This window comes from Lygodium microphyllum, chromosome 20 (assembly GCF_053477565.2).
Source record: "Lygodium microphyllum isolate KBCC chromosome 20, Lygodium_microphyllum_v1.1.10, whole genome shotgun sequence".
NCBI lineage: Eukaryota > Viridiplantae > Streptophyta > Polypodiopsida > Schizaeales > Lygodiaceae > Lygodium > Lygodium microphyllum.
Window position 1 is genome coordinate 48,604,407 of NC_141154.1, and position 19,808 is coordinate 48,624,214.

The following is a 19,808-nucleotide window of genomic DNA, read 5'->3' on the forward strand; positions in this document are numbered from 1 at the left end:
AATTATGATGCAATTATCAAATCAATTTCACCTATTGTGATGCCATCTTACAACGAAAATTACATACATCACAACTGAAGTTGGCATGTCCTTACGCAAGTTATCTTGCAAGAGGATGAATAATCATCCTAATTTAGTATTCTTCTTGAGTAAGGAATATTGTTTGGAAACTAAAGACCCACCGATAAACTTAAGGTTTGACCAAGTCGGGTTAATAGGGTACGCCCTAACCTAGGATATAGGGGATTTTGCCAAGTTGCAAGTTATCCCGGATCGAGTGTTGGATGCATTCGAAAGGAAGGATTCATTCCTTAGCAGTTTGCCAACAACAAGAATGATCAATGGAAATGTTTGTGCTTCTACATATTTTAGAGCACTGTTTGGCTTTGTTTGATCAATGAATCAAAAGATAAGTGGATATCTATACTGCAGGTTGAAGTCCTGAATGGAGAGGCAGCTTGAGTTATCCCTGACTGCCTGCTTGACCCTAACCAAGGGGATTGTTGACTGCGCCTGGAAATTGGACCGCTACTTGGAGCAGGAGGACGCTTGGGTGCCAAAGGGGGTTCTGGCCGTAAATCCCTCGCCTTGCGGGTCCTGCACAAGAGGCTAACGTAACTCGAGATTGGATCTCGAGGCCCGCATACTAGTCTATGGGCGGAAACTTGGAATAGTGATCCCTGTGGATTGTTGGATAGCCTTCGGGCAGATTGTGGATAAGCCTACGGGCTGGAATCTTTGTATTTCAAAGATAAATATGATAACCTGTTAATAAAGAACTTGTCTGATATTGTTTTTCTATGTCAAGTGATAAGATTACATGAAGGAACCAGTGCCTAACGGGTTAATTAAAGAAGCTGGTTGTTACATGTCGAACTAATGTGTTAGGTAATTAAATAATTAAAACAACCGAGGAAAGTGCGGAGGATGGGCCATAGGTCCGTCCTACGGATGGGTGGTCCCGGTTGATCGGGAACTTTTCTCAAATTGCGATGGACAGCAGGAGGATCGTCAAAGAACACGAACAACTAAAGCGTTGACCTAGAGTTAAGAGTGAACCTGATTTATGCTATTTTAGGGGAATGGAATGGTACTATGCCTTATGGCAGAGAGGTTGAGCTTTGCATCCCTCTCGTTTCCCATTCTCCTTGAACCAAGTGCAGCGTGAATCGGCTTTTCGAACCTGGCGTTTCTGCGTAAAGTAGTTCGCTTGGGTTTGACGCTAGTTGCTGTTAGGAAATGACCAATAAGAAAAACCCTAATTCAGGTCGATCCTAAGTGGGAACGGCCGGAATACTTCCGCTATGTGGTAGATGTGGAAAGCCCTAGATCGAAAACCCCGTAACATTCCATGGGAGTGCCGGGCGGATCCTTCTAGACACCCTTTCCGATAGACTGCTAAGACGTGACTTGGAGATACAAGTCGACACGTTACAATTGGTATCAGAGCCAACCAACAACAGAATTGTTTTTTTTGAAATCTTAATAAGAAGAAGTAAAGCAAATGTTGACGTTCCAAACATTTCCTTACCTTCAATGCTGTCTTGCAGAATTACGAAGCATGGAACAAGTTCTTGGTATTTCGAGTCATGTTTATGACTACAATGCTTTCTCCGCATTATCGGCGAGGCAGATTCGCCCAAGCTGATGCTGAAATTTGGATTGAATCCATGGAGGATTACTTCGAAGCAGCCGGTACTGCACCCGCCAATCAGACTATGCTCGCCAAGCTAAAGCTCACAGGCGAAGCCAGGCTTTGGTGGAAGCAATGGTGCAGGGATCAAGGGATCGCGGAGGGATCTCTTACCTGGGAGAAGCTGAAGAAAGCCGTGCAGGGAAGATACTTGCCACCTGCATATCGCACGCAAAAAATAAATGAGTTCTACGAGCTAAAACAGCTAGGGCTCACGCTTGATGCATACTATTCTAAATTTGTCTCACTTCTTAAGTATGCGCCGCAGATGGACATGACACAGTAGGTGTCCAAATTTTGTGCGGGTTTAAATCCACCAGTAAATACCCGTCTCGAATCTATGCATCCATCGGATCTTCAAGACGCACTCATTCGAGCGGTGCCTATAATTCAGGAGGTTTAGTCTAGACCAAGGGGTAATAAAGCTTTGTCTTACAATGGCCCGAACAGAGGAGCATTCAGACCTCAAATGAAGAGAGTTCAAGGTCATAATCAGGGACAAAGAAAGAAAGCAAGGACGAATCACATCAACAACTTTGTTCCTACTCAAAGTAATGGTCGAAACCTCTGTTGTTTCCATTGCAACGAACCCGGTCACTTCAAGAGGCAATGTCCCAAGCTTGGTGGAGGACATTGCCAAGCGCCTTTCCAAGGAACGGGCCGTGGTCAAGGAGCTGCTACCCGAGGCAGAGGAAGAACCGCCTGCATTGCCAATAGGCAAATGTACAAAGAAGAAGAAGAAGAAGAAGATCCGATCATGGAAGCAGAGTTTGAAAGAGCGACAGTCCATGCCGCTCTACACAAGAAAGGGCCGAATCGCCAGTTCTTGGTGATTCAGATACTGTCGGACTATCAAGGTAAAAGTTTCAAGACCTTGATTAATTGTGGCAGTACTCATTCCTTTATCTCACCAGCATGTGCAAAAAGATTAGGAATAGCCATAGTAGAAGCATCTACCCTGCTTGTGGAATTGGCAAATGGTCGTGAGGTTACTTGTACCAGGAAAACTGCTAAGGTGGAATTCTTTCTGGGAGGAAAGAAGACTTCGATCAAATTCAGAGTCATGAATTTAGGTATCCATGAGTGTCTACTCGGAATGGATTGGCTTAAGCCTAACAACGCCCACATTCATTGCGAGAAGGGTCAAGTTTCCTTTCGAAACTCTGAAAGGGAATTAGTCACAACTCAAGGTGAGGCTGGAGTGCCAAGAATCCAATTGGCCAAAGTATCTCGGATCATAAAAGGAGTCAGAAAAGGATTACCTGTCTACTTAATCAAACTCAACAAGTTAGATCAGAAGCAAGAGTCTAATGAAGGACCTTCTTGGCTAAAGGAATACGCGGACGTATTCCCTGAAGAGTTAACAGAACTCCCGCCTCAAAGAGAAGTGGATCATGAGATTCAGTTAGTACCAGGAGCTGCGCCAATTGCAAAGAGACCTTATAGAATGTCCATACCAGAAGCAATTGAGCTGAAGGAACAACTCAAGCAATTGCTAGAACAAGGCTATATCCGTCCTAGTAGTTCACCATGGGGAGCTCCAGTACTATTCCAGAAAAAGAAAGATGGGACACTTCGACTATGTATTGATTACCGAGGGTTGAATCAATCAACAATCAAGAACAAGTACCCTATTCCTAGAATAGATGAGCTTCTCGATCGTCTTCAAGGTGCAAAGATCTTCTCCAAGATTGATCACAGGTCAGGTTACTATCAGATAAGGATCAAAGAAGAAGATATCCCCAAGATGGCCTTCAATACAAGATATGGACACTTTGAGTTTCTAGTTATGTCATTCGGACTTACGAATGCACCTGCCACCTTCAACAGGTTAATGCAGGATATCTTTAGGCCATATCTTGATGATTTCGTGCTTGTCTTCTTCGAAAACACTTTAAACTATTCTAAACAGGAAAAAGATCATGAACCCCAACTTTGGATTGTCCTTGACGTCGCATAAGCTGTATGCTAAGATGAAGAAGTGTGCATTCTTCAAACGCCAGATTGAATATCTAGGATTCATAGTATCAGCGGAAGGAATCTCGGTGGACCCAGCCAAGGTCAGAGATGTGCTTGAATGGCCAATACCAACATCTGTCAAAGAGATACGTAGCTTTCTTGGACTGACAGGATGGTATAGGGTCTTCATCAAAAACTATGCTTTGATTGCAGCACCTTTGACAGACTTACTAAAAAAGCAAACATCCATTGCATGGTCAACTCCCGAACAAAATAGCTTCGAAATATTGAAGCAAAGTTTGGTATCAGCACCTATTTTAAAACTTCCAGACCTCAATAAAGAGTTTGAGGTAGTAACTGATGCTAGCATACTTGCCATGGGATGTGTACTTATATAGGAAGGTCATCCAGTAGCATACTCTTTAATAAAATTGAAGAGTCATGAAAAGAATTATACTACGCATGATCTGGAATTGTTAGTTGTCATCCATGCTCTAAAGCTTTGGAGACACTACCTCTTGGGTAACAAGTTTACTCTAGTAACTGACCATAAGAGTCTCAAATGGATCTTTACCCAGAATGAGCTCAACATGAGGCAACGTCGATGGATTGAAGTGTTGGAGGAATATGAATTTGAAATTAAGTACCGACCAGGGAAAGAGAATGTAGTTGCCGATGCACTTAATCGCAAGGCATTCCTTAATTCCCTAATCTTGCAGAACCCATCAACAGCCAGATCTTTAACTACAAAAGTATCTATGCCAAACAATCCAATACTTGAGTTAGCTAGAGAGGATGCATGCATGATCCGGCCTACCAAACAATACTAAGGGAGATCTCTATCAAAGATCAAAATCAAAAGTTGCAGGCTAAGTATCATGAATTTTCTATCAATAATGGACTTATCTATTATAGGACAAGGCTGTGTATACCAGTAAGCCAGACACTTAAGCAGAAGATATTGTGGGAAGCTCATGATTCCCCTTTCTCAGGACATCCTGGCTATGCCAAGACTCTTAATGCAGTTAGGAAGAGCTACCATTGGGAGAGGCTCAAAGGTGACATTCTCAAATATGTCACCGAGTATTGGTCTTGCCAACGTATCAAAGCCCAACATGTCATGATGCCAGGGAAACTGCAACCGCTTGACATTCCCCAAATGAAATGGGAATTCATCAGTATGGATTTTGTTGTAGGCCTACCCCAAGTCCAGGGAGGATACAAATCCATCATGGTTGTGGTTGACATGCTTACTAAGGTTGCACACCTTATTCCAGCAAAGACAAACTATAAGGCCTCAGACATTGCAAGATTGTTTATCAAGGAGATATTCAAGCTACATGGTTTACCTAGAAGAATCATTAGTGATCATGATTCTCTCTTCACATCACACTTCTGGAGAGCTATCTTTGAAGCTATTGGGACTCAACTCTGTTTTAGCACCACTTACCATCCCCAAACGGATGGCCAAACAGAGCGAGTAAATCAAGTCATCGAGGATATGCTTAGGGCATACTGCTATCGTGAGCCGAAGAGGTGGATTCAATACTTGCCTTAGGTTGAATTTTCCTACAATGCTTCTTACCAACAAAGCATTCAGATGACCCCTTTCCAAGCATTGTATGGTCATGACTGTCGAAGTCCCCTAAACTTTTCGGATCCAACCTTAAGGGTTGAAGCTTCAAGGCAGATGTTGGAAGAGATGGATGACCAACTAAAGTCAATAAGACAGGACATCCAAGCGGCCAAGGATAGACAGAAGGCATACGCGGATTTGAAGCGTCAAGATAGAGTCTTCAAAGAAGGAGACATGGTCTTCATTCGCGTACGCCCTAAAAAGAGTTCCCTATCCTTAGGAGATTGCAAGAAGCTAAGTCCAAGGTATTGTGGGACGTACGAGATCCTCAAATGCCTAGGACCTAATGCTTCTAAATTGCAACTTCCTGCGAACCTAAAGGTTCACAATGTATTCCATATCAGCCTATTGAAGAAATATGTACCTAACCCTAACCATGTACTTGATGATCAACAAGTTGTAATGCCTAGTCAAGGAGTCCTTGAACTAAGGCCTGATAGGATCTTAGTGTTAGGAAGAGATAATTAAGATCCAGAACCCTGAGAGAATGCCTTGTCTAGTGGAAAGATTATCCCAAAGAGGATGCCACTTGGATAGATGAAGATACTCTCAACCCCATCAATATCCTCAGTTTATCTCGAGATGAGGACATCTCGATTCCTCTAAGGGGGAGAGAATGTAACGTTCCAAATTCCTTTTTTATGTGAACTACCCTTATAGGAAAGGGGGATATTGATATGGCAAGTTTTAGGATAATGCACTTTTTTAAAAAAAATTATTATTCCCCTCCCCAGCCGATGTTGTGCTCGAAGGGGAGGGGAATAGCAACAAGACGGAAGCTCCTCGATGGGAGCTCACAGGTGTAGAGTGCCATGCCTCTCGCCACGTCGAGAGGGAGGATCCCCCTCCCTCCCCTATTTAATAGAGGGGGGCTGCTCCCTGGACGAAAAAAAAAAGGAGGGAGTAGTGGAGCCATGTGGAGAGAACGTGAGAGGAGGACTGCCGAATACCCTGCGCTGCCGCCCTGCAATTAGTGGAAGGAGGGAGGGATAAGCCGCTTCGTCACCACTCTGCCTTGGATGAGGGCTGGGCTGCCGTGCAGCCAACGAGAGCTGCCGCCTTCAGTTTTCGCCGTCGAGCGATAGACGGCTCTCACACCCCCCCCACGTAACCTTCTGGAAGTCAGAAGCTTCCAAGGGGGGCGTCTCCTTAACCCCCCTTCCCATACCTTACTAACCCACCCCCCCCGGTTTTAATCCTCTTAAGGCCCCCTTCACCCCCCCTGCCCCCCGGGTTTTAATATCCCTTAAGTCCCTTTCACCCTCGAGCTAAAACCCCTTTCCTTCACTTTGGAGTCACTTCCCCCAAGAGCACGAAGGCCTTAAGGGTCTTATTACTTTTCTTCCCCCATGTATAATCCCTAAAAGCCCTATCCATTAGCTTCGGGATCACCTCCCCCCCCCCCCCCCCGTGTTTTATCCCTTGAAACCCCTTTCACCCTGGTATCGTAAAACCCTCCAAGGGCCCTACTTGTGCCTATTATTACCCCCTCGTGTTTAAAGGTCTATAAGCCCCTTTTTCCTCAATAAAGAGTGGGCTTAGAGGTCCTATTATTACTCCCTCCTCATGCTTTTAATCTCTCTTAAGCCCTTTTCCTTGGGCTTTGAAGGCTGTGCAAACATACCCCTTGGAACTCTCCCGCGCCTTGTTCTTTTTTCCACACCTTTCTATTCCCGTTCGTGCGAAGTTTACAAAGGCCATTAAGCCGTCCCCATGGTTTAATGGGTCTTAGTCGTGAAAGATTCTGAAACACCCTTTTGAATTCCCGACTTCAAGGAGGGAGCCTCTCAAAAACTACTTTTGACGGACGGTGCAAGGGAGCGATGATGGAATTCCAAGGAGGAATTGTAAAGCTGCTTCCACGTCCGAAAAACTACAATTGCGATGCCTCCTAAGAAAGTCCAAGGCACAACCGCGGGAGGGACATCTCCCGGTATCCATGTGAATATCTCACCCCAAACCCAGGTTTTCCTTCCTAATTATTATTTGATATTGTTATAATTCAACCTTGCAAAGTTAATTGTTAAAAATAGGATATATTTTTGTCCTAGTTGCTCACGATGAAGGAACTTAGACATCAATACTTTTAAATGAAACACGCAAATTAGGAAAGTATAAATGCATTTCTAGCGAATAGCTTATGCATCGAAATGAATTATAAGCTAGATTATTATCCATTAAAATAGTATACTTCGGTTAAGCCTAGAAGTATAAACTGCATCTTGCACTAGTAACCCATATCGCAATGAATCATCATGGAAAGTGCAGAGCATGCAACGACCTTTACGATGCATAAACTTTATGAAATTATTATTGTCAACTGCATAAATTAGCAAGAAAAAGGTTGCTTATTTATCATGAATTTTGTTCGCAAAGAAAAGAGAAGATTAGTTGAACCTATGCCTGACCTCAAACCGACAAGTTAGGGTTGAAAAAAAATCAATTTACGCATAGTCAACGAATCATGTGGAAGTAATCTTGAAATTATCTTCTAGAGTTATCCAAATTGATATAAACTTAAAACACCTATGCTGCAAAATACTCGTTGGGAATGAGTTAAACTCCAAGAAACGCCTATACCTTAAATACTTTCCCACATTCCCTCAATGTAGGGACAATGAATTGTAATCGTAAAAGGAACTAGGGTTTTTCCCTGAGAATCTTACAAAGATGAAGCTTGGAAACCCTAGGTCTAACGACGTCAGCTTGAAGAACCTGAAACAGATTGTTTCGTGACTCCATAGTCTCATAGTTCGATGAGCACTTGCACAACATATGTGGAGTCATATGATCTTGTGATTGGATCACAAGGGAATGGCCAAGTTCTCGCAATGAAGTTGGCATGTCCTTACGCAAGTTATCTTGCAAGAGGATGAATAATCATCCTAATTTAGTATCCTTCTTGAGTAAGGAAGATTGTTTGGAAACTAAAGACCCACCGATAAACTTCAGGTTTGACCAAGTCGGGTTAATAGGGTATGCCCTAACCCAGGATATAGGGGATTTTGCGAAGTTGCAAGTTATCCCGGATCGAGTGCTCGACGCATTCGAAAGGAAGGATTTATTCCTTAGCAGTTTGCCAACAACAAGAATGATCAATGGAAATATTTGTGCTTGCTACAGATTTTAGAGCACTGTTTGGCTTTGTTTGATCAATGAATCAAAAGATAAGTGGATATCTATACTGCAGATTGAAGTCCTGAACAGAGAGGCAGCTTTAGTTACCCCCGACTGCCTGCCTGACCCTAACCAAGGGAATTTTTGACCGCGCTAGGAAATTGGACCAAACCCGCTGCGAGAGGTCTCTCCGTTGAGCGCTACTTGGAGCAGGAGGACGCTTGGGTGCCAGAGGGGGCTCTGGCTGTAAATCCCTCGCCTTTCGGGTCCTGCACAAGAGGCTAACGTGACTCGAGATTGGATCTCGAGGCCCGCATACTAGTCTACGGGCGGAAACTTGGAATAGTGATCCCTGTGGATTGTTGGATAGCCTTCGGGCAGATTGTGGATAAGCCTACGGGCTGGACTCTTTGTATTTCAAAGATAAATATGATAACCTGTTAATAAAGAACTTGTCTGATATTGTTTTTCTATGTCAAGTGATAAGATTACATGAAGGAACCAGTGCCTAACGGGTTAATTAAAGAAGCTGGTTGTTACATGTCGAACTAATGTGTTAGGTAATTAAATAATTAAAACAATCGAGGAAAGTGCAGAGGATAGGCCATAGGTCCGTCCTACGGATGGGTGGTCCCGGTTGGCCGGGAACTTTTCTCAAATCGTGATGGACAACAGGAGGATCGTCAAAGAACACAAACAACTAAAGCGTTGACCTAGAGTTAAGAGTGAACCCGATTTATACTGTTTTAGGGAAACGGAATGGGACTATGCCTTATGGCAGAGAGGTTGAGCTTTGCATCCCTCTCATTTCCCATTCTCCTTGAACTAAGTGCAGCGTGAATCAGCTTCGGACCTGGTGTTTCTGCGTAAAGTAGTTCGCTTGGGTTTGACGCTAGTTGTTGTTAGGAAATGACCAATAAGGAAAACCATAATTCAGGTCGATCCTAAGTGGGAACGGCTGGAATACTTCCGCTACGTGGCAGACGTGGAAAGCCCTAGATCGCAAACCCCATAATATTCCATGGGAGTGCCAGGCGGATCTTTCTAGACACCCTTTCCGATGGACTGCTAAGACGTATCTTGGAGATACAAGTGGACATGTTACATCAATGTAGGGCATAATAGGGGCATCACTACTATTGTCCTTTCCTCTTCCCGATTTATATGCATTTTGCTCATGATCTCAAGCTTCTAATATCAAGGAATCACTAAGTGTGCAAGTATTGATGGTTGGAGGAGAATTATTTGAGGACTATTTTGGTCTAATATATAGTACATTACTACTATAATACAATGTATATAGGCTAAACAGTGACAGTCTATAGCTTTGACAATCACAGCTCTCTAAATCTAGGTAAATTGTCTTACCTATAGCTATCATAGTGAGATATAGTATGGATAGATTTGAAAAACTCTTGATTTACTACTAAAGCTCTTTATGCAAGAGTTTATTTTGGGCTGAAATAATTCTCTTGTAAGAGATCTAGCATAGGAATTTCGGATTTGTGTGGGCTACATCATCTTGAATGGAATCTATATCTATATGTGTTCTCTTCCTAGGAAAGGGGTCTATGTCTTGATTTTGGATCATGTGTAGTGTGATTGGATTGATGCATGCAATGTATTTTTGAGCTATCATTTGATTGAAATTATATTGAGCTACGATGTAAAAATTATTTGAATTGGATTCTTATATGCTATATAAGATTAGATTCAAAGACTCTCCCATAGTTGGGCTACAAAGAATCTATTGTACTAGTTGGGTTTTTGATCTTCTTTATCTCTTTATTGTAGAATATAAAAGTCTCTTTTAGATATTTCTTATTTCTCTTCTCCGTAATTCTTATTATTGAATCCATGCGAGTAAGGTTTTTCACTCAAAACCCCCGAATATTTGGTGAATCCAATGTAAAAGACCATTTGAAAGCTATAATATGGGTGATGTTATTCGGAGCAATTCTATAAACATCTATAAAGCATGAATTTATTGTCACTAAATGTTTTCAAGCTTTTGAAAGCTAGTTAAAATTGTGTGATGGTTAGAATGTTTTGGCCTATCTAAAGATATATGCAAATATTGGATATTCGGGGATATATGAAATTGATTGGAGTTACTATTTGATGTTCCTTGAGTGCATAAAATAAAGTCACATATCACTAAGTTTTAAATGAAAGATGCAAAGTTTGGACTAAGTTTAAGAAAGTATTAAGAGAAGTATTTTTTAATTTGAGGATAGAGGTTTGGCATGGGAGACTTTCATAAAATGGATTACCAAGATTAATAAAATTCTTATAACTATAGAGTTATTTCATGAGTTTGAATGTAGGTTTCATCAATTGGACATTGTTGAGCATGAGGCTCTAGAGAATGAAAAGATAGAGCTAGTTTTGCAAGCTGCAGATCCTACTTTACAACTCAGATTAGAACAACTCCTTGAAGATAAGACTACAAAGTTGGGATTAAAAATAGAGTGGTAGCATGTTAAAGATGTAGTCATTATCATGTTACTTAAGAGATATAAAATATGAAGATTAAGAATTCATGTTTGGATTCAACCTTTAGACATTAGCAAGGTAAGTTGAAACACCATATATTGCACTTATTCATAATGGTTTCAAGATCAAGGTTATTGTGGGAAGCCTCTATAAGAACAATAGATGGCCAATAGTTATTTATCATGGATGGAGAATGCAAGCATGAAATAATTCTCCAAGAGATTTTTATGTAGCTTGACCGAATGTGAGGGTTATCATTGGTAACGTTGTCAAGCCCCTATGCAAACATAATGTGAAAAACCCTCGAGTGCATCATGATCTATCTTTCTTATTAATCTAGAGGATCAATGTCATATTAGTCACTAGTGTTAGTATCCATAGTATGGGTGGTTCAAAATGATGGGATTTTTGTATAAATTTTAATTTTTGACATTTTTGACATTGTTTCTTCCTCAAAATCTAGAGGAAAGCTCTAGAATAGGGTGTCACGCATAAAACAAGTTGCGTCTCAGTCAGTTTGGAGATCTCATGGAGAAAGAAGGGCTCCTCAATTCGCATCACATGCAATCATAGTTGGAAGATAGCAAACAACACTCGAGGCGAGGAAGGAGTGTAGAAGGAGAAATCTAGGAGAGTTTTGATTAAGTGTCCTAGAGTTTTACCCCCTTTCAAAGCCAATGGAACCATCAAATTTTCCATCTAAGAAACAGAGTAGAAGCTAGTATTCGGTGCAAGTTTTTGGGTATAACATTGTAAAATACGATATGGTGAAGGGAAGACTCACTATAAACAAGCTTTCTTGATCAAGGATTGGTTTTGGGATACTTTGAGTCTCTGATCTCTTGCATGTATATTGTTTCTCCTCTTATTGGTCTCTACTCTATGTAATCTCTATCATCATCATTTCTCTCATACAAGAATCTGCATAATCTCTTACTACCATTAGTCCTCACTTAAGAATCTCTATATCATATATACATCTATCTATCCATTACTACTCATATTCACTCCCACAACTAGAGACATGGTATCTTCTTGCTCGCATATGTGTAGATTATCTTTATATCTTTTTTGTGAACTCAATGTGAAGGCGGGGGTGAAGAGTTAGGTATGCATGTAGGTATGGATATAGATGCACAAATCCTTTTGGGACAAGATTTAGAGCAGGTTATGGAGTATCTTTAGAAGATGCTTGAGATTAGATACATAGATGATGTAGTTGGAATGCAAATTTGGGTTATATGGCTACTACTCAGTGAAGCTTTTAAGTTTTTGAAGACACAAGATGGTTCTATAAATAAAAATATGTTTTTTGCATAGAAGAAACAATACGTGGTGAATTCCAATGTATAGATGATTGAGCTTGGATATGTAACTTATGTCACTTATGAATTTTGGAAGAGATTTAGGGATTTATGTATGAGGCTTACTGTGGCATATAATTATCAATAGTGGGTGATTTATCAAGAAAGGGTGAAATAGAAAGAGGAAGAACAAAGTATTCGAGAGGAGGAGCCTTCACTTCTTGCTACCAAGGTTGAGTGTCGAATTGCTACAGATGTTTCTAATGAGCTTATTGAGGATTGGAGCACTTATGCTATAGAGGATGTGTAACGTGTCCACTAGTATCATCCAGGACACGTCTTAGCAGTCCATCGGAAAGGATGTCTAGAAAGCTCCGCCCGGCACTCCCATGGAATGTTACAGGGTTTGCGATCTAGGGCTTTCTGCGTCTGCCACGTAGTGGAAGTATTCTGGCCGTTTCCCACTTAGGATCAACCAAAATTAGGGTTTTTCTGATTGGTCATTTTCTAACAGCAACTAACATCGGACCCAAGCAAACTACTTTACGCAGAAACGCCAGGTCCGAAGCGGATTCATGCTGCACTTGGTTCAAGGAGAATGGAAAACGAGAGGGATGCAAGCTCAACCTCTCTGGCATAAGGCATAGTCCCATTCCGTTCTCCTAAAACAGCGTAAATCGGGTAAGACATAACTCTAGGACATTGCTTTCGTTGTTCGTGTCCTTTGACGATCATCTCGCTGTTCTTCGAGATTTGAGAAAAGTTCCTGGCTAACCGGGACCACCCAACCATAGGACGGACCCATGGCCCATCCTCCGCACTTTCCTCAGTTTGTTTTAGTTAGGTAATTATCTAACACATTAATTGGACATGTAACAATCAAGTTCTTTAATTAATCTGTTAAGCACTGGTTCCTTCACGTAATCTTATCATGTGACATAGAAAAACAATATCAAACAAGTTCTTTATTAACATATCATCATATTTATCTTTGAAATACAAGGCTTTCCACCCGTAGGCTTGTCCATAATCCGCCCGAAGGCTATCTAGTAATTCCACAGGAATCACTAATCCAAGTTTTCGCCTGTAGACTAGTATGCGGGCCTCAAGATCCAATCCCGAGTCACGTTAGCCTCTTGTGCAGGACCCGGAAGGCGAGGGATTTACGGCCAGATCCCCCCCTGGCACCCAAGCGTCCTCTTGCTCCAAGTAGGGCTCAACAGAGAGACCTCTCATGGCGGTTCGGTCCACGTTCCCGGCGCGGTCAACAACCCCCTTGGTTAGGGTCAGGCAGGCAGTCGGGGGTAACTGAAGCTGCCTCTCCCTTCAGGCCTTCAACCTGAAGTATAGATATTCATTTAATTTGTAATTCATAAATCAAACAGTGCTCTAAAATCTCTAGCAAGCACAAACATTTCCATTGATCGATCTTGTTGTTTCGCAAACTGCTAAGGAAGGAATCTTTCCTTTTGAATATATCTAGCATTCGATCCGGGGTGCCTTGCAACTTGGCAAGATCCTTTATATTCTGGATTAGGGCGTACCCTATTAACCCAACTTGGTCAACCCTAAAGTTCATTGGATACTTTAGTTTCCGGTTTTTAACCTTCCTTACTTAGAAGGATATCAAAGAATACATCCTTTTGCAAGATAACTTGCGTAAGGATCCGCCATCCTTGTTGAGCGTATTTAACCTTTCTTCTTGTGAATCAATCACAAGACCATATGACTTTCTACTTGTTCCGCAAGTCCTGCATCGTAATATGCGATGAAACAATCCATTTCTGTTTCTTTAAGCTGACGTTTGTAAGACCTAGGGTCTCCTTTTATTATTTTCTTTAAGAACCTCAGGGACAAACCCTAGTTCTTTTACGTTTACGATTTATTGACCCTACAATCAGGGAAGGGGGGCAAGTATTTAAGGTATAAATATTTCCCAATGCATATTTCGCAGCATAGGTATTTCTAAGTTTATATTAATTCGGTTAACTTTTAGTAGATAATATCAAGATCACCTCGGCACGATTTGTTATCTATGTGACGATTGATTTTTTAGTCCTAAACTTTATTGCTTTGAGGTTAGGTAAATTCAATTAATCTTCCTTTTTCCTTGCGAACAAAACTCATGCCAAATAAACAATCTTTTCCTTGCTAAGATATGCCGTTAGCAATGGTAACTTCCTAGAGTTTAAGCAATGTAAGAACCCTTTCATGAATTTCATCTTCTATGATGATTCGTTGTAAAAAGAATAGGGTTAATGGTGCAAGATGCAGATTTATACCTTCTAGAATTAACCAAAGTATACTACTTTAGTGGGTAAATAATCTTGTCCATAATTCGTTTTAATGCATAATGCTTTTTGAAGGAAAACTATGTTTATACTTTATAATTAAACTAAATACCTTCGTCGTAAATAACTAGGAAAAAATATATTATATCCTTAACAATTCATCTTGTACGATTAAATTAAAGCCAATATAAATTTAAGAAGGAAAAACCTGGTTTTGGGGTGAGATATCCACATGGATACCGGGAGATGACCCTCCCGCAGAGCTACTCCTTGGACTTTCTTAGGCGGCATCGCAGTTGTAATCCTTCGAACGTGAAGGCAGCTTTACACTCATTTTCGGAATTCCACCGCCGCTTCAATACTCTTCTTCTTTCTTTCGAGGCAAGGAGCCGTTAAGGGATTGACCACGAGAAGGGGATAACAAGACCTTTAAGGTCTTAGCTTCTTCGGGAGGAAAAGGTTTACAAAACCTGAAAAGGCCCTGTAGGGGTATATACATGGTAAAAAGGGTGTGTGTGAGTGTGGTTTCGCAAACATATGAAGGGCCTTGGTAACTTTTAATAGGGGGTTTAAGGTGGGAATTTCAAGAAGAAGGGATTGAGGTGGAAATTTCAAGGAAAAAGGAAACTTGGGTGGAAGTTGCAAGAAGAAGGGGACTTACGTGGAACTTGCGAGGGAATGGGTGCTTAAATGTCGGGTGGGGGTATAAACCCACCTGGAGAAGGCTTGTGGAAGCCCACAAGGAAGGATTAAGGGCTTGCAATATGAAAGGGCTTATAGGACCCTAAGGCATTTCATGGGGAAAGACCACATGGAGGATTTTTAAATCCCGGGGAGGGTGGAAAATAGGTTATAAAACCCTTCAAGAGGAAGGCTTATTAAACCCACGGAGGGGCTTAATGGTTTTTTTTTTCCAATATTGGTTGGGACCCCAAGGGGTGTGAAAGACCCTTAAGAGGGGACTAAATCCCGGGGTGGCCACATGGACACAAGCCTTAAGGGAGCCCCCTTATGGAAGCTTCTAAACCTCAGAAGCTTACGTGAAAGAGGGGGGGAAAATTGTTAGATTAACATGGGGGGGGGGGGTGATTCCGACGGCGACGACGGTGGATATTTGCAGGCGGCAGCGTTGGGAGGGCAACCCTCGTCTGGGCCGAATGGGGACGAGGTAGCTTATCCCTCCCTCCTTTCACAGATTGCAGGGCGGCAGCGCAGCATTTGGCAGCCCTCAACACTCTCTCTCATGTCGTTCCTCACCCTCTCGTGGACTGCAGCGTGGAGTAATGTGGCGACTCTCTTTCCTCTTCGTACCTCCCAGCCGCAGGCCCCCCTTCTTGTTAAATAGGGGAGGGGAGGAAATCCCCCTCTTAACGTATCCCTATACATGCCATGAAGCCGAGCAAGCTCCAGCGAGGAGCTTGCTGGCTTCTCTATCCCCTTCCAGCACGACGCCCACCACGAGAGGGAAAAAAAAAATTGATATATACTACATTATCTCCCCCTTAGATGAATCGAGATGTCCTCATCTCGAGATAAACTAGGGATATTGATGGTTGAGAGTGCCTTCATCTACCCAAGTGGGATCCTCTTCGGGATAATCTTTCCACTGGACGAGGCATTCTCTCAAGGTTCTGGATCTTAACTGTCTCTCCCTAACATCTAAGATCCTATCCGGCCTTAGTTCAAGGACTCCTTGACTAGGCATTACAATTTGTTGGTCATCAAGTACATGGTTAGGGTTGGGTACATATTTTTTCAATAGGCTGATATGGAATACATTGTGAACCTTTAGGTTCTCAGGGAGTTGCAATCTATAAGCATTGGGTCCTAGGCATTTGAGGATTTTGTACGGCCCACAATACCTTGGACTTAGCTTCTTGCAATCTCCTAGGGATAGAGAACTCTTTTTAGGGTGTACGTGAATGAAGACCATGTCTCCTTCTTCGAAGACTCTTTCTTGATGCTTCAAATCCGCGTATGCCTTCTGTCTATCCTTGGCCGCTTGGATGTCCTGTCTTATTGACTTTATTTGATCATCCATATCTTCCAACATCTGCCTTGAAGCTTCAACCCTTAAGGTTGGATCGGAAAAATTTAGGGGACTTCAACAGTCATGACCATACAATGCTTGGAAAGGAGTCATCTGAATGCTCTACTGATAAGAAGCATTGTATGCAAATTCTACCAAAGGCAAGTATTGAATCCACCTCTTCGGCTCTCGACAGTAGTATGCCCTAAGCATATCCTCGATGACTTGATTTACTCGCTCTGTTTGGCCATCCGTTTGGGGATGGTAGGCGGTGCTAAAACAGAGTTGAGTCCCAATAGCTTCAAAGATAGCTCTCCAAAAGTGTGATGTGAAGAGAGAATCTCAGTCACTAATGATTCTTCTGGGTAACCCATGTAGCTTGAATATCTCTGATAAACAATCTTGCAATGTCGGAGGCTTTATAGTTTGTCTTTACTGGAATCAGGTGTGCAACCTTGGTAAGCATGTCAACCACAACCATGATGGAGTTGTATCCTCCCTGGTCTTGGGGTAAGCCTACAACAAAATCCATACTGATGAATTCCCATTTCATTTGGGGGATGTCAAGCGGTTGCAGTTTCCCTGGCATCATGACATGTTCGGCTTTGATACGTTGGCAAGACAAACACTCAGTAACATATTTGAGAACGTCACCTTTGAGCCTCTCCCAATGGTAGCTCTTCCTAACTGCATTAAGAGTCTTAGCATAGCCAGGATGTCATGCCAAAGGAGAATCATGAGTCTCCCACAATATCTTATGCTTAAGTGACTGGCTTGCTGGTATACACAGCCTTGTTCTGTAGTAGACAAGTCCATTATCAATGGAAAATTCCTGATACTTAGCTTGCAACTTTTGATTTTGATCCTTAATAGAGATCTCCTTTGGCATTGATTGGTAGACCAGATCATGGTATGCTTCCTCTCTAGCTAACTCAAGTATAGGGTTGTTTGGCATAGATACTTTTATAGCTAGAGATCTGGCCGTTGATGGATTCTACAAGATTAGGGAATTTAGGAATGCCTTGCGACTAAGTGCATCGGCAACTACATTCTCTTTCCCTGGTCGGTACTTGATTTCAAAGTCATATTCCTCCAACACTTCAATCCACCGACGTTGCCTCATGTTGAGCTCGTTCTGGGTAAAGATCCATTTGAGGCTCTTATGGTCGGTTACTAGAGTAAACTTGTTACCCAACAGGTAGTGTCTCCAAAGCTTTAGAGCATGGATGACAGGTAGTAATTCCAGATCATGCGTAGCATAATTCTTTTCATGACTCTTTACTTTCCTTGAAGAGTATGCTACTGGATGACCTTCCTGCATAAGTACACATCCCAAGGCAAGAATGCTAGCATCAGTTACTATCTCGAATTCCTTATTGAGGTCTGGAAGTTTTAGAATAGGTGCTGATACCAAACTTTGCTTCAATCTATCGAAGCTATTTTGTTCGGGAGTTGACCATGTAATGGAAGTCTGCTTCTTTAGTAAGTCCGTTAGAGGTGCTGCAATCAAAGCATAGTTTTTGATGAAGACCCTTTACCATCCTGTCAATCGAAGAAAGCTGTGTATTTTTTTGACAGATATTGGTGTTGGCCATTCAAGAACATCTCTGACCTTGGCTGGGTCCACTGATATTCCTTCTGATGAAACTATGAATCCCAGATACTCAATCTGACGCTTGAAGAATGCACACTTCTTCATTTTTGCATATAGCTTATGTGACCTCATTGTCTCAAGGACAATCTGAAGTTGAGGTTCATGATCTTCTTTCTGTTTAGAATAAACTAAAGTGTCATCGAAGAAGACAAGCACGAAATCATCAAGATATGGCCTAAAGATGTCCTGCATTAACCTATTGAAGGTGGCAGGCGCATTCGTAAGCCCGAATGATATAACTAGGAACTCAAAGTGCCCATATCTTGTATTGAAGTCCGTCTTTGGGATATCTTCTTCCTTGATCCTTATCTGATAGTAACCTGACCTGAGATCAATCTTGGAGAAGATCTTTGCACCCTGAAGATGATCAAGAAGCTCATCTATTCTAGGAATAGGATACTTGTTCTTGATTGTTGATTGATTCAACCCTCGGTAATCAATACATAGTCGAAGTGTCCCATCTTTCTTTTTCTAGAATAGTACTGGAGCTCCCCACAGTGAATTGCTAGGCCGGATGTAGCCCTGATCTAACAGTTGCTTGAGTTATTCCTTCAACTCAATTGCTTCTGGTATAGACATCCTATAAGGACTCTTTGCAATTGGTGCAGCTCCAGGCACTAACCTAATCTCATGATCTACTTCTCTTTGAGGCGGAAGTTCGGTCAACTCTTCAGGGAATACGTCCGTATTCCTTTAGCCAAGAAGGTCCTTCATGAGACTCTTGCTTTTGATCTAACTTGTTGAGTTTGATCAAGTAAACAGGTAATCCTTTTCTGACTCCTTTTATGATCCGAGATACTTTGGCCAATTGGATTCTTGGCACTCCTGCCTCACCTTGAGTTGTGACTAATTCCCTTTCAGAGTTTCGAAAGGAAACTTGACCCTTTCCACAGTGAATGTGGGCGTCGTTGGGCTTAAGCCAATCCATTCCGAGTAGACACTCATGGATACCTAAATTCATGACTCTCAATTTAACCGAAGTCTTCTTTCCTCCCAGAAAGAATTCCACCTTAGCAGTTTTCCTGGTACAAGTTACCTCACGACCATTTGCCAATTCCACAAGCAGGGTAGGTGCTTCTACTGTGGCTATTCCTAATATTTTTGCACATGCTGGTGAGATAAAGGAATGTGTGCTGCCACAATCAATCAAGGTCTTGAAACCTTTACCTTGATAGTTTGACGGTGTCTGAATCACCGAGAACTGGCGATTCGGCCCTTTCTTGTGTAAAGCGGCATGGACTGTCACTCTTTCGAACTCTGCTTCCATGGTCGGATCTTCTTATTCCCCTCCTTTCGGTTCTTCCTCTTCCTTGGTTAGCAGCTCCTTGACCACGGCTTGTTCCTTGGAAAGGCGCTTGGCGATGTCCTCCACCAAGCTTGGGACATTGCCTCTTGAAGTGACCGGGTTCGTTGCAGTGGAAACAACGGAGGTTTCGGCCATTACTTTGAGTAGGAACAAAGTTGTTGACATTATTCGTCCTTGCTTTCTTTCTTTGTCCTTGATTATGACCTTGAACTCTCTTCATTTGAGGTCTGAATGCTCCTCTGTTCGGGTCATTGTAAGACCAAGCTTTGTTACCCCTTGGTCTAGCTTGCACCTCCTGAATTATAGGTGCCGCTCAAATAAGT